The sequence below is a fragment of the Ornithodoros turicata genome, chromosome 4 (genome assembly GCF_037126465.1).
Source record: "Ornithodoros turicata isolate Travis chromosome 4, ASM3712646v1, whole genome shotgun sequence".
Classification (NCBI taxonomy): domain Eukaryota; kingdom Metazoa; phylum Arthropoda; class Arachnida; order Ixodida; family Argasidae; genus Ornithodoros; species Ornithodoros turicata.
This window is the reverse complement of record NC_088204.1, coordinates 60,401,713-60,418,275: the sequence shown is the minus strand read 5'-3', so window position 1 is coordinate 60,418,275 and position 16,563 is coordinate 60,401,713. Positions and strand designations below refer to the sequence as shown.

The following is a 16,563-nucleotide window of genomic DNA, read 5'->3' as shown; positions in this document are numbered from 1 at the left end:
CACGTCAACCCGTTTGCTGCTTTTACTACAAGTGCAGGAATGGGAGCGATTGAGCAACAACGTGAGACTTGGTGATCGTTTGAGCATATACCTGCAGAGGACTGGTCTTCAAAGAAAGAAGGCCGTATTTCTGCCCATGCACATCGTGCGATTGCCAGGCTTGTTACACCAGATACATATATTGTGCAGCATCATAGCGCGACTGCAATGAACGACGTAGGAATGTATCGTGACCACTCGAACTGCATTCGTTGAACCATTCGTCGGTTACATGAAAGTGCTCATTAGAGTTGCCCCACACAAAAAGTGTTGGATGTAGTTTTGTAGTGTGTTGTTTATCTCGTAGAGCGCATCGCGGCATGTAGGTCGAGAGACCATATACGTATTTTTTGCATGTCTACTTGAGTGTGCGCATTGTTCTATACCACACAGGCCATATTTTATTCATAATAGTTTCGCAAATAAAGATGTACGGGTCGATCTCATATTGCTTTTGAGTTAGGCATAGTGTCTTCAGATCAGGGTATGTGTATCCTGTTTGTTGGGCCCAGCAGATGTTATTAAGGGTAGTGCAACATTTCCCACCTCCTGAACCATGCTAACATTGCCAGAATAAGGAACATCACACTGTGCTGTGTATTCCACACTCAGTTGTCTCGCGACGTAAACCCCCAATTATTATATTGGGTACTCCACATGTTCAGCCAGTCAGCACTTCCCATATCCTATTTTTTTTAAACATGTGCTTAAAATTGCACAACTGCCACTCAAGTAACTTTGCCACCAATGTAGTCACTTTATCACAAATTTAATAACCTTGGTGGAAATGGTTGATGGTGTCCCCTGCCTTGTATGGTGCACTTCATAGCAAAACACACAATACTCCAAATGTTTTCTTTGTCCACAACTGCCCTGTCAAAGCTGAAAGACTCTTATCAAAATGGGGAAGCGGGCTTGCTTGTCCAGAGAAACAAATATGAAACTGCAGTGCTCAACGTAAATAACTGCATGCTCAGTAACTAAGGCTGGTGATGCCGAAGACCTAATATTTCTAGGTTAAAAGGAACAAAGGAGAAAAGACCACTGCGGCATATTAATGTTGTTTCAAAAGTATAACACCACAAAATTTGTGAGAGTCACTTGGTGTATTTAGTTATGTTGGTCACCTCCTGCACAAATTTTTAATAAGATTCAAATGCGTTGCTACCAACCAGGACCTAAGCCTGACCTATGATCTAATAATAATAATAGTATCTATCTATGACCTATATGGACCTTCACCACTAGTTTGGTCTAGGTTTCACACGTGGCTTCTAGTGAAATTCGAAGCTGCTCTGTAGAGCTGACAGGAGACTTGCAGAGTAGAGTATTTTCATTTTTATTTTCCAAAGGACATGTAAAAAACAATGTGCTGTACCAACTGTATTCAAAGAAATACAAATATACTTTGTTTTAGCCATGTGCATATTAGCAGATTACAGGTGACCGATGACACACAATGGGCGTCAAGGGTGGGAACACAAGAATACCACTCCAGGCACTGTCCTGAAATTCTAAGTCACCATTTGTCAGAAAGCAGTGACCACGCACAGCCTAAGGATCATATTGAGCTCCTTCCATTATTCTTTTTATTGACAGCATGTTGGCTGCCATCCAGTTCATGAAAGTGACCCTTATCGTTGAAAGAACGGTTCAACAGCAAGCGAGCTGGTGATAGTGTCCATGATGGCGAGACCTGAAGAGGAGATACAAGAAGGGACATAAGCACGCTATGTTGAGACATTGTGTATGTCCCTTCCTATCCCTCGTCTCAGGATTTTTCGCTATGGACCTTCATGACGTTTCCTTCGGCAAACTTTTTATGCAGAATTGTGAAGGTACAGCCAGGCGCTGTTAGCAAATCACACAGTACTTTTCTTGAATCAAGAATCCATAGAATGTACACAGTCTTCTTCAGCATTGCACACATCTATGGGACATGTTAATCACTTTGGAATGTCACAGACATGTCATGGAGGCCGGCACATGATTAGTGGTGCTGAACAGACAACTATTTGTCATAGTTTAGGCATAAAAAGCAGTTTTGTCACCTGCATGTTGAGACAGATGTATCTCTACATACTTTGCCATGACACAAATATATGAAGCAACAAATGTACCCTCTACATTATTATGGTTATTAGTCAACAATGCCAAGAATGTGGGAACACAGTCTTGTACCACCTACACTCTTCAAAATGACCTTCACACACGAAACATTGTAGGTCAACGAGACTCCCGAATGATGTCCTCTCCCTCCCCATTAGCTGAAAACATTTTTCTACAACCTTGCATAAGGGGAAGTTAGTACAAGAAACACACACATTCCTTTTTTGAGCGAATCAGTATTCAGAGCGTTACCGTACTGTGGTAGGCCTGCAGTGCATTACGTGGTACAGCACACACTGTAAAAAATTTCGCCGTAGAACATGTCCCCCATTCTAATGACAGTCTTCTCCAGTTTTTCAAACTGTCATTTCCCATAGTGCTTTATGGTATGACACAGTATTTCTAAATCTGTACTGTAGTTTACTGGTTGTAGCAGAAAAAGACACCACTGTTTCCGATCACAGGACGCAAGCCATAAGTGCTATACAGAAATAGTACATGCTGCTCTCTAGCAGTTGTTCGTGTTTGGACATGGTATGGTGCATGCAGGGTAAATTCCATGGTTAAAATATCCAAACGTGAACAACTGTTAGATTACAACATGTAGAATGCTCTATAGTACAGTAAAACCTCCAAAGCCGGACACCTCCCTACCTCGGACAACTCCCCATGGTTTCATTGCACGGGCAGGCTCCCATTGAAACTACATGGGGACGAAACTCTCTATGTCGGACACCTCCCTATCTTGGAAGTAGGATAGGGTTTTCCCTGCAAAGTCGGACAAAACCCTGGCCAAATTACCTCAATATCGGCCCACCTTTGCACCAAAAAGACCCAAAATGAGCCAGTGGCCTTGACTTTTGCCCCTTTTTTCCCCTATACTGGTCTCAGCATTTTGTCGCTTTAGTTTTTAGAGTCGAAAAACAAGTGCTGTCAGTCTACATTGTAATTCTTTATGTGAGCACTTGTCTTCAGTTTGCCTAGAGCCTCTGAACGAGCACTGCACCAAAGCTATGAGAAGTGGGCTGACGCTTCAGAGAAAAGTCCTTGCTGCTCGAAAAGCTCCAGAGGTAATGCCATTGTGTAGAATCTGAACGGAATTGAATATACTAAAATCAGTAATAATTATCAGTGAAGAGTGGGTAGAGGTACCACTACCAGGCACCACCACCAGGTACCACTAAGGACCTTAAATTGAAGAAGGGGGACATTTCTCACAGCTGTGATCTCTTCCATTTTTTGTTGCCGTCATATTCTGTAACTCGGACACCTCTATAAGTAGGAGACGCTTCGGCTGCACCGCGGGTGTCCAACATAGGAAGGTTTCACTGTATTTATGTTCCGTGTCATGTGACCACAAACAATATATGCTTTTGCTCATGCTGCACAGCACAGGAGAATTGAGCTGCATGTGAGGATAATAACATGAAACCCGAGGCACGGAGGAAAAGGCATGACATTACGGTCTCTGTGTCAGTTGTTTCATGTTGTAATTGCGTACCAGCTGGCCTGTACCTGAGGATAGGTTTGATGCATTGTACACACACCATAGACATGCAGTATGTGGTGTGTTGTGATAGTAATGCCACTGCCAATTGAAGAAATACTCCAGGTGGATTGTTTCGGTACAATCTTGAACTATGCATACCAAGGGGTAGGGCATCTGCGTGACAGGTTTACCTGGAAGTAAGAATGTAAATGTTAGCTGAAGTCATTGAATAATTAACATTATCAATATACTGCTGCAGATCATACCAACAATAGCACACAAGATTCTCCGACATGTTATGCAGGAATGTCTCTGTACTCACAATATTAGTACAGCAGCTACAGAAAGGCATAAAACAAGTTTTTGTATACATAATACCACTTGAATGCAACACAAGCTTCTACTGCACTGCCAGAACACCACTGCGGACAGATTTACCGTACTTCACCAGAGAAAAAGTATGTACTGTTGCACACATGAAACTGCTTGAACTGCCCTTGAGCGCTCTGGAAGAACACCTTATTTGTGACCAAAATACAACAGCTGAGCCAACATTGAATTTATACCTTACTCAAAATACACAAGATGTGCTGCCGTGCATATGATACGATGACACTGCTTAAATGTACTCTGAGAATGCGCTGGCACCTCAGGCATGGTTGCTCTAAGCTAGCGAGCAACAGCAAGGGTATACGAACACAAGAAGTCGAGCACAAGTGATAGAATGCACTTGATTAATCGGAAAATGAAATGTCTCAGTACCAGGTGTCACTGTTCCGTCAAGAAAAACAGATGAACGTTGAAGGGGCGTCTGGTTGGCACTGGTGACAGCCTTCAGCTTGAAACCCAGACGGTGATAGTTGAGACGTGGAGTGCAAGCTTTTCTGTGGTGCCAGAATGCCTGCGAAATCATTTAACAAATAAGGCATTACAAATCTGTACTGAGAATACACCCGCTGGGGCGTAATCTCTAAAGGATGAAGCAGTAACTGACAGATAGCGTATTTTTCTCTTCTACGTGATGCAATTTGCACCGCATGACTGACTTGTCTAACATTACGTGTCTTACCTTTATCTGCTGCCTAGTCCTGCCCCTGCAATCTCCTGCTGCAGATAAGGTTGGCACAGCATCCCGGACGAGACATCTTCGGCTTCTTGTGAAACAAGTTGCGCATTGCTTCCGTAACATTCGTATGAGACAGATGAACAGATCAAGTCACTGCTTTCGAAGGTGGCACCCAGTCGGAGTTGTAACCGATTGTTGCAGTCAATAGATTTCTCTTTCGCCTTTCGGAAAATTGTGGTTTGAAACATTGGAACTGCATGCTGAAGTGTTCTTGCAGACGGGAGCAAAACGCTCGGCATTCTCGGCACGCAGCACAGAACACGAATCACACCAGGAAGTCTGTACTGGCCTAGCAAATGCTTTGCAGTCGAAGGAAGCAAAACTCACGTTCCTCGTGGGTTTAGTGAAGTCCAGAAATATACTGGCTCCCTAATAGCGAACTGTTTACCACTTCCCCAATGTGAATCTGCGCAGCAGACGGCTCGGCAGAAGAAACTGGCCGGCTTGGCGGAAGAAACCAAGCCAAAAGTCATGCCAAGCCGGAGCGCGGGCAGACCACGAATGTGTCGTCGGCACAGGGTTTGCGGGACACAAGACGGGATGTCAGTGAAACTAAAAATTCACTTTTTCAGAAAACCGCGAGGAGTTTGGGATAACTATTTTGCATACATAATCAGTGTTCCCTTATGAACACATCGTGTGAGTACCATTCCATTCTGTAACACTCGAAAATCGGCGTACCGTACGCGAGCGTGTTGCTTTTTCCGGAAACGGGTTCGTCGACGCGGGTGACCTTTTCTTCAAATTGTAAGTAAATTTCGTTCGGAAAATATTCGTAACTTTTAATATCCAATCGGGTTGCTTGTCAAAGACGCCTTTCCTTCTTCTTTTATTACGTCTGGGCTAGCGCAACTGATTGAGAAATATACATGCACTGTGGAATTTAATTCATGAAATAAGCTTTCGCAAAAGATTATTGATCCTTTTTTGTAATCATAGACTGATGTATCAGGGCTCTAAATTTTAATTAGCGATTCTTCTACAATTCTTTCCTTCGGGTGTCGGTGTTGTATAGAGTATGGTCGTGTAAAATCTCTCTGATTGCCAGTGCTCATTCCATGTGAGAATTCTTACACACAGTGTGGAATATTCGTTTCCTTAGCGATCACTGTTCTCAGTCTAGCCATGCCAAATGCAAAGTTTTTCGTTGTGATGTATAGAATATATTACAATGATGACATAGAATATAGTTATTATTTCAATTATACACATGTTTATTTCGATAAATTACAATTCTATTCCAAACTCTGAAGTTTCCGTTTGGTTGTCTTGATTGATGAATTCCGAAGACATCAAGTAGTTTATTCTGATTATTGGGCGCCTGAATCCAGCGTTGATTAACGTAGGTGATGTGTTGTCGCCGTGTTTGTATTGCTTCAACAACTTGCACTTTGTTGCGACGAACTTGCACAATCTCTTATTGATGTTTCCTTTCTTTGTATGAAGGTTCTTGAATGGCGTACAAGACAGTATTAGATGGAAATCGTCCGGTGGTCCACCGCAGTTGACATGTTTGTTGAGTTCCAATAAGTGATGATACATCAGACCTTGCACAACAATATTGAACTTCTGTTCATTCGACATCATTGCACGAACTGATAGAAGGAAATAAATGTGTAGAGGCTCTAGTGGAATATATCACGTGATAAGATTTTTTATGTACTTTCCATTTCAACCGTTAGGTGTAATTTCAACAAATCCGTAATGAATCGTGCGGTATAGACTGCTTGTATATGGTAATTTGATCTGATTGCTTTCTTGATTAATGCAATGCCCATTGTAGTGATTACAATTACATCTGGTCTAGTGTATTTCAATTCTTCGTTAGCAAACCTCAAAAACTCCACCATCAATCCCAGTGGTCCTTCTGATGTTGACGTGCAAATATTTGTATAACTATTGTAGATTCAGCATACAAGTTCTCGCATCTTGAATTCCATAATTTGCACCATATCTCCGAATACGACCATGTCTAGGACGTATTGAAATGCAGCGATAATTGAATCGTTTCGCGGCTCCTCCTTTTCGAAGCAACTTTTTATCAGGTCCTCCCATGACCTATGGTAACGAGTACAAAAGCCGTCCATCTCTTCAATGTCTAGCAAATGTCTGTTCTGTTTTGTAGTGTGCCTCGACATTTAATTAAATCATATCGGTGCTAATTTTATTTATTAAACTTTTATTATCAGGTTTAGAATGTTCCATCTGACGTTAGAATTATGAAAGTCAATTTACAAAAAAGATGTGATGTGTAATGAAAAAACGTGTGCTTTCAATGATTCTACGCACAAGACAGCGCTAGAGCCCCTCCTTCCCTAACTTGACTTGCAGGAGCGAGTTTATGGTTGTCAACAATACATTGTGTACCAAGACCATCGTTGGATTCCCCTACTCCCTGCCGGCGTAACCTTAACGAAAGTGTACGGGAACTCAGCCTCCCTCTCTCACTTCGTTTCCACTAGTGGGTCCTGAATGAAAAAGACATGTTTCTGTGATGTATATTTGTGCTGCGTGGTTACGAAAAATGTTTGCCTAAATTAATTACTGCTTTTGACTTTGTTTCAGATGATCACTCGACTGATATTAATAAAAATAGTCTACTAGTTGGGAATGTATTTTTAAGTTGTGTGCGTTGATTTTCACTGTAGCAAACTTTTACATTCATTTGCATTTCAGATGAGTTCTTTGTGGCTTCTGCATGTAGAAATTACTATTGCAAAGTTGTCATAAAACTGTTATATTCTTGATGGTGTTACTTACATGCAGCGCTGCATTGTGGTTAATGTGTACAGAAGGTAGCGCCACTTATTGCTAGCGGCTCATACAGAGTATAAAAATAAACGGAGGCCGTGCGCTCTCTCTTTTTCGTTCTTGCCCGAGCCTCGAAGAAGACGTGTGTTTCCTATCTATGTGATAGCGCCGGGATGGGGGGCGTTTCTCGCTTCCCATGTTGACAATGTGGGTACGACAACTTCGTGCGACGTCGGGCTATCCAGCCTCTCAATCATAACAAAAACGATGTAATTAAATTTGATTCTCGTTTTCGAATGAGTATTGTTTCTATCATTGAATAAATTTGATTTTATCTTTTTGCTTCAGATGTTCACGCGATTGATATTTTGTGAGTTGAGAATAATGTATGCGTAATAGTTTGCGTTTGTTGCGGCTAAGTGTATCGTGGCCATACTGAGCCTGAAGTCTTGTGTCAATTTCAGATGACTTTACGCCTTCATTCACGAGAAACTTCATGACAATTCGCTGTTCGATGTGCGCGCTCACCTCCTTGTCGGCCATCTTGTCCAGCACGTGCCTTCTGTTTTGCACAAACTTTGGACCACCACGTGGTGAACGCGGAGGCCTGTCGCGTGTGAAAATGACGAAAAAGAAGTAGCGCGAGCCATTTGTACATTCAGGAGACAGAAAGTCCCGGTTTGACTTGAACACCCCTCGTATCTTGGGTATGAATCCCTGACAATTTCACTGGACACACACACACGCACATTGGATGGTGATGGGGTGGGCGATTCACCGCCGCTGAGGCGGTACACTGCCCTATTTCGCGTTGGGATAGGATGAAGGCATGATGATGGGGGTTTTCAAAGAGGCGTCGCCAGACCGGTGGAGCAAAAGTACTCCGCCAGAAGACGAAGGCCCTGCGTCTGGTGGGCAGCGTTCGACCACGGACCGAGGATCTTCGCTAGGTTGAACGGCCGCTTGTCAATGCGTTGCACAGAGACTTCCATTAGGGCACGCTCGTGGTGGTATTGCCCACAAGCCCCAGGATGACGTGGCTGAGGTCGCCGTGTACTGCACAAGTGGGGCAGAGGGAAGACGAGGTGGAGCCGAGACGGTGTTGAAAGGCAGGTGTAAAGGCAACGTTGAGCCTCATGCGGTGGAAGAGAGCAGTAAAGGGGCGCAGTAGTCGCGGAGGAAGGATGAGAGAAAGCGTGGGGTCTACATCAGAGAGAAGGGAGTGAGCTATGTCGTGTTCCCACCAGGGTGTCGAACCGAAACGTTTTTCGTTCCGGTTCTATCATAAACGGTGCGGTACCGGTTCTGCTCCGGAGCAAAAAAATAACGGTTCATACCGGTTTTAACCGGTTCCGCTTCTGGTGGGCATATTCATTCCCAGAAAAAAAAATCAATGTTGCAAAATGTAAACTCGTTTATTCCGCATACATGGTATTTAATATTAATAGGCAGCTGTGAAATTGGTAGCTCCTGGTTCCTGTAGGTGACTGTGTGTTCAAATAGGCTTTCTCCTTTCTTGAAGCGCATGATACAGACGGACTTGTTTGTTTTGATGTCATACGTAAAGTACTTTCTTGCTGGATTGGTGCGATCGCGTCCCATCCGAATGCCTGTTGCTGCTTCCTCGCCAGCAAGCACTACCGCACGAGTACGACGCCAATCGAGGAACACCTTCACTCACAAACGCGCTCGACGGCTCCGTTTTCTTCTCTTCGTGTCCTGTCCACAAAAGAGGCGCCACTTCGCACGCGCTTGCCTCGCGGATACGTAAATGTATTCAACTTCGCTGTTCTCAAACAAGGGACACGTTGCGCGACATTGCCGATAGAGAAGCCGTTTCGCAGCCTTCTTGGGTCGCTGTTTAGTTGAGGAGAGTTTGGGCAGACGAAATTAAAACGAACACTACGGCACATTGGTAGAGAGTCACAACCGGTCACATGTACATCTAAGTCTATGTGCGCGAACGATATAACGTTACAAAGGGAGCCTAAGGGTCATAGTATACAGACATACATTGCACCGTAACCGTAACCCTCGTAAAGTATCCATGACATGGCTTCAGAACACACGACGACAGTTTCATTCGCCTACTCGTAGTCCAAACCGGCGAAGTTTTTGTTTGGACCGAAAACCGTTAAGTAAATTTTTCGGTTTCACTCCTGAGCGAAAAAAAAAAAAAAAACGTATACGGTTTCTATTCGGTTACGGTTCGCACCAAAATAGTGTTTTTTTTTTTTGTTTTCGGTTCCGGTTTTCGATTCGCTCCGACACCCTGGTTCCCACTGAGCCTTCATCTTGGGACCGGTGAGTGTCGAGAGGAGATGTCTTCGGTCGCCCGTCGACATCATTATCGGGGAAATAGCTGGGTGCTGATGGGCGCTCAATGTGGCTCTGTCTGCTTCTTCGTTGCCGCTGATACCGACATGTCCGGGGATCCACTGCAACACTACAGTGTGCCCTGCAATGGTCGCCTTCTTATAAGCTTGCAGGATGTCAAAGACAACAGGACCGATGAATCCACGTATCCCCAAGTTCGCCACACACTGGAGCGCGCGTCTTGAGTCCGTAAAGACGACCCAGGACTGAGCTGGACTGGCTGATATTTTCTGCATAGCAAATAGAATGGCGTAAAGCTCGGCACACGTAGACGATGTTCTGTGAGAAACACGGTGACCACAGGAGATTGACTGAGATGGAATGACAAATGCCGAGGACGATCCACCCCGAGTAGATGACCCGTCAGTGAAAACCGACGTTGACCCAGTGTAGTTGTCGTTCATCATGCCCAGGGTAAGCTGCTTGGCGACACATGGGGCTGTATCCCTTTTCCTTCCATGCAGACCAGGAACAGTTAGGCGGGTGACCGGGCTTGACAGAGACCAATGAGAGGCACTGGGAGCCACTGTCTTCACTACGAAACGCGGGACGCTAGGCTTCAGCTGAGTCATCACCAGGCGGACCTTGCAATGCTTGCGCCTCAAGATCTTCGATACGAGCGGGTTCCGCCGATGATGGAATAAAAGGCGGAGGAAAAGTCGGCAGGTCTTACCGTAGCGAAGAACATCCAGCGGGGTGTCCGTCGCTTCAGCAATAACTGCTCGGGTCTCTGCTGCTCGGGGGACGTCAAGGCACACACGAAGGCTTCGCGCCAGGAGGCACTGCAGCCTATGATCTGAAGATGTCGGCAGGCCATTAAGCACCGGCAAACTATGCGCGAGGGACCCTCGAACCAAAGCCCTGTGGACGGCCAATAGAGAGCTCGTGTCACTGCCCCATCTCATGTCTGTCAGGCGACGGATCACTGCAATCCAACGGTGGATCTTGATCTCCAAGCTTGCAATATACTTCCGCCAAGAGAGCCGGCATCAACAGTGAGACCGAGGAACCTATGGTGAGACACGTGCTTCAATGGTATGCCAGCAACAGAAAGCTGGAAGGGCCTCATGTTCCGCCTTGTAAAAGGGAGTATTACTGTCTTTTCCGTCGATATGTCTAAGCACGCCAGTGATAGGTACTGCTGGATGGCATCGAGACGAGTTGGAGGCGTCGCTGGAGGGCAGGACTGGATTTGACGCTGGTCCAGATACAAATGTCATCAGCATAGATGGAGATAGCCACTTTCCTGCCGACGCAACCTCGAAGGCCAGCCATAACAATGTTAAATAAGATGGGGCTCAGAACACTCCCTGTGTTACATGTATGTTACAAAGCAAATATAGCAGAAAGTAGTGACCCAGGAAGTCCCTATAGCGCATGAAGATGACTTATCCTGTCCTTTTTGGTGCAGTTATTTTCTGCCTCGGAGTTTCCCTCCTGCGCTTCTGCCAGCTCTTTGTCAGAGATGTCAGGAAGCGGGACGCTGGCAGACAAGCCAGCTCTTTCTTTGTGTTTGTGAGCTCATACTGGCAAAAGACAGATCGGAGCTCGAGGGGGGGGGGGATATGTTTATTAAGAAAAAGAAAGGAAAGGTCAGCCAGACGAAGGTCGGCTTGCTATTCCAAACAAAAAAGGCAAGGGAAGGGGAAGGAAAGAAAAGGGGACGAAAAGAAAAATAAGAAAAGAAAAGGAGCTCGAGTCCTCATCATTTCCATGGGGGAATGTGAGGCAGTAGCAAGCAGCACTATAGCCGCCCTGCTCTTTGGGGGTGCAGTAACAGTGTCGGTTTGCTCTTCATGTGAGTTTGGTGCTGATTCTGTGATGTCAGTTTGCGTTTAAACTATTGACATTGTTGGCTTTTCTTTTATTACAGCTGCGAATGACTTTTCGAAAATGAATGGAGATGCTTTCTTTCTCGCATCTGGGTAAGTTTTGTGTCACCTTGATATGTAGTGTTTTTTGTTTTTTTTTTCAAGCTTCCATTTTGGACATGATCGAGAGCAGGGTTGCGGAATGGGATCACCCATGCCATTCCAATCTGTGATAATTCCATTCCTTTCAATTCCTCGGAATGAAAAGGTATGGCCAATTCCCACTCCTGCAATGGCTTGGCAACCCCATTCCATACCTTTAATTCAATCAATAAAAGAAAAGGGACCGGTAACCGTGCTGGGTAGTGTGGTAACTCCACAACCCTGATCGAGAGTATATGCTGGATGATCCCCTTCTGTTTTCTCCTTTTTTTCAGCATTAAACATATCTCTTCCTTGAACAGTTAATAAAACGACGAGAAGTTAGTGTCAGATGGTTTTGGTGCGTGTCCGAGACCCGACGCTAACCTTCAGTTCATTAAGCTCTTCGTGGACGTCAAAGACTGCTGTGAACGATTGTTCCGAAATTTTGACGATGACTTTTTGGTGCCTGCTATACGTCGGTATAGTGAACACGCTGAGCCACTGATGACTCCCAGCTGGTGTTAGGGGCATCAGTCTTCAGTTTCTCTGACGTTTCGATGGCAGAGACGGAGAATCAAGGTAGCTCTCCCGCCAATCGGAAAAGTATCGAGACTAAGCTTCCTGGCATTTTGTAACGAAGTGTTCCTGCTTCTTGCAGTTTCTTCATGTATCCTGAGTATGTTATTGGACTGACTCTTTGAGGAGGACGCCTTCAAGCTGGGAGCAAAAGAGCGATGCTGCTGCCAAAGACCTTTGTCAGAAGGAACAACGCAAGGTGTGAGGTTTGACTTCTGTGTGCACGCTGGGGGGGGGGGGTAGATTTATTGGCAGAAAAAAATAAGAAAAAAAAAAGAAAGGGGAAGGTCAGCCATGCAGCACGCTGGCTTGATATCCCCCCTCCCCAGAAAAAAAGAAAAAGCAAGGAAAAATATATACAAGAGAAGAGGGGCTTGTCATAGACGCCTCCGGGATTGGGCGAGCAGATGCTGAAGCTGAATTATTCTGTACCTTGTCCTTGGGCGTCTGTGTCCAAGTTACACTTACCCTGTCGTATAGGAGAAACGAGTCCAAGCAGTCGTCGAGTGAAGTGAACGTCCGAACGAAGTAGCGACGCTTGGTCTGGCTAGATAACGAGAATAACGTCGCATTTCTCCTGTTCGCTTTCCGAGTACCCGCATTCATCCATGAGCTCGAGCTTCTGTACGGCCTAGTCTACACAAGACTCGACGACTTCTTGAAAACATCTTTTGCGCTGTTTTAACGGACTTGTTCAAGTGACAGCGTCGGTGAACAGATGGTTTCCGTGATTCCCGCCTAGTGGCTGCGCTCCCACCGCTACTGCTCGCCACCACATTGTTTGCCAATGTCAATCGGTCGTGTTCACCGAATACAACGAAACGAGTCAGTGAGAGTGGGTCGTTCGAACAAGATCGCGTCTTTTACGGCTCGCCCACCGATTCGTAAAGCGCATGCACGGTGCTCGATTCGGTCATTTTGTTAGAAAGAAAAGGACGTCTTAAAGCTCTGTATTATTTTTCCCGTGCACCCATAGTCCCTGAACCTACCACAATGACCTACCACATGATCCCATTTCATTCCACATCGTCATCATTTCTGTGTGTGTATGTGTGGATGAGCTGTGTGACTCTTTTATGTTCCTTTCTTTTGTTTTTACTTTCTTTATCATGATATTCATGATGAGACACCTACTACTAAAATATTGAGTCAGAAATCTGATGTAAACATTTGAACTCCGGCGCCATAATCGTGTACATCCTTCTTGTAGACCTGCAATGGGTACCATATCACAGAGGTAATCTCTCTCGCCTGCCCGTTCGCCTTGCAGCTTTACACAAACCGGGCACTCGGGGTGGGCCACTCATGTTAGGTGTTCCTGATGTTACGTTTGTGTCCACGTGTGCTCTATCACAGCGCTTTGGAGGCTCATATTAGCACATACGCGCTCTGCGGTGCTCTTTGCATGGCGCTAGTACAGAAGATATCCGTGGTGCGGTTACACACTGGTGGCGGGGTCTTCGAATATTTGTTGACCCTACACTTTTGTGGAACAAAAATAAAGCTTGAAAACGTCTGAAATTTGCAGGGCGCCTGAGGAGTTGTGGCAAAGGTGCCACGGAAGAAAGAGTCGACAACCAGCTAGTTCTGTGTCAGAACTATGGCGGGCTAGTCAGAACTGAAAGTGATTTAATTCCAGGCGCTCGCGCTCGGGTCAGCTGAGCGCTCATCGTCGCTCGCTCCAGCGAGCTGGGCGCTCGTCGTCTTTAGGCGGCGAAGATGCTACAGGCCTCCCCCGCTAGACTGGTAGGTAACCAGAGGAGAATGCCAGGAGACTTTTCTTGAGGATGGTTGTGATCGGGGAACCGGGCAAGGTGGAGGCGACGCCGGAAGATGGACGGGAGAGAGTAGTGCGTCGAAGTAGGCAGGCTTCACTCTGTCTTTCGTGAGTTCCTCCGGGCGGCCATTGATGTCGACTGTCACCGCCATCTCATCTTGCGCCAATAAGCGGTGGGGACCAGTGTTCGCCGGGGGAAGTGGCGGCTTAACGTGGTCCGCGCGAACGAAGACGTGAGAAGAGGTCTTGAGGTCCGGGTGGACAAAGATCTGCCTATTAGTGGGCTGGCGTGGGGAAACGGGCTGAAGATCCCGGAAATGGTCGCGAAGCTGTGCGGCAAAGTCATGAGCACTGGGAGGCGCGGGGGAGGGGGAGCTGAGGAAGTCGGCGGGAAGCCGCAGCGGGCAACCAAATAAGTCCTAGGGGCTACACTGGATGTCCTGCTTGAGGGATGAGCGAAGACATAAGAGCACCCAGGGCAGGTGATCGACCCAATTCGCCGAGTCGCTTCTCGCGCAGATGGCGGCTTTCAGCTGCCTGTGCAGACGTTCGACCATGCCGTTCGCTGAAGGGTGGCAGGCCGTGGTCTTCGAATGCTTCGCGCCGATGGCAGAGAGGAGGGCTCCGAAGCTACGGGAGGTAAATTGCTATCTGTGGTGACGATGCCAGGGCAGCCGAAGCGCGCGACCCAACCGAAGAGGAATGCATGACCAACACTGTCGGCCGTGGCATCGGGGATCGGTAGCAGTTCCGCCCAACGGATAAACCTATCAACACAGGTGAAGAGGTATCGGTTAGCCTGCGAGATGGAAAGCGGCCCAACCAAATCCAGATGCACATGGTGGAACCGAGCTTCGGGAGTGGGGAGGGCGCTAGTCGGTGTCCGAGTATGACGGTGAACTTTTGTCCGCTGACATGCTATGCAAGACCGGGTCCAGGCCCGAACGTCCTTGTTAACGCTAGGCCAGACATAGCGGGATACAATGGCCTTGTGCATTGCACGCACGTCGGGGTGTGCAAGATTATGGTGCTGGGTAAAGATCCGGCGGCGCAAGGGTTCGGGAACGAAGGGGCGGGAGCAAGGCGTAGATGTGTCGCAGAAGAGAAGCTTGGTAAAGCCTGGGATGGTCACGGGACGCAGTGCCAAAGAGGAAGTGCAGAGAGGTGGTCGTTCAGCTCAGGATCTTCAGCTTGTGTCTTGCAGGGCTCCCCAATGTTCACCGGTGAGGGCAGGAAAGAAATAGCGTTGATGCGGGAAAGGGCGTCGGCGGCCGAATTCTCTATTCCGGGGATGTAGCGGATGTCGGTGCAGAATCCGGATATGAAGGTAAGTTGGCGGGTTTCGCGTTCGCAGTAGCTGGAACGGTTGGCGGTGTGCGCGAATGTCAAAGGCTTGTGGTCCGTCAGAATATGGAACTCACGGCCTTCCAGATAGAAGTGGAAGTGTTTGACTGCGGCGTACACTGCGAGAAGTTCGCGGCCAAACGTACTGTAACGAACTTCCGCTGGTTGAAGGCGACGGGAAAAGAATCCGAGTGGTTGCCACTTGCTGTCAACCAACTGCTGCAGGACGGCGCCAATAGCTGTGGTAGAGGCATCAGCCATCAAGCGAGCGGGTGCTGATGGGGAGGGATGCACAAGAAGGGTGGCGTTCGCCAAGGACTCCTTAGCAGCGCAGAAGGCACTCAGTTTCCTCCGACCATACCAGCAGAGCCGGTTCCGACTTGCAAGCCCTAAGGAGGTCGGTGAAAGGCTGTACGATGTGGGCGCAGTTGTGGATAAACCGACGGTGAAAATTCAGCAAACCCAAGAATTGTCGGAGCTGACGGATTGTTTGCGGCCGAGGGAAGTCACGGATCGCTTGTACTTTGGTCTCAAGAGGTCGAATACCATGTTGGTCGATGTGATGGCCGAGGAATTTAGCTTCCGGCTGCCCAAAGCGGCATTTCTTCACGTTCATGACAAGGCCATGATCTTGCAGGCGTGTGAAAACTTGCCGAAGGTGCGCAATGTGCTCTTCCTGCGAGGCGCTTGCAATGAGAAGATTGTCTAAGTTGGCGTAAACGGATGGTAAACCGCGCAAACCGTCGTCGATGAAACGCTGGAAGCTCTGCGCGGCGTTGAGTAAACCAAAGGGCATCTTGACGAACTCGAAGAGCCCAAAGGGCGTGATGACAGCTGTCTTCGTGATGTCTGGAGGGTGCACCGGTATCTGATGGTAAGCGTTAACGAGAACGAGAGTCGTGAAAACAGTGCATCCAGCAAGGTCAGCGGTGAAGTCATGTATATGGGGCAGAGGGTACTGGACGGGAACTATCCTGGTGTTAAGAGCCCGATAATCGCCGCACGGCCTCCAGTCGCCGGG

At 47.0% G+C, this 16,563-nt stretch overlaps 1 long non-coding RNA gene across 1 annotated transcript; it reads right to left on the bottom strand.

Annotated features, from left to right (window-relative positions):
• Positions 1–1,426: 1,426 nt before the first annotated feature.
• On the bottom strand, positions 1,427–5,154 carry LOC135393256 (uncharacterized). The gene is made up of 3 exons (XR_010422556.1): positions 4,707–5,154; positions 4,400–4,538; positions 1,427–3,828 (listed from the first exon to the last, which is right to left on the bottom strand). It is a non-coding gene; the product is annotated as an uncharacterized LOC135393256 (long non-coding RNA).
• Positions 5,155–16,563: the final 11,409 nt, after the last annotated feature.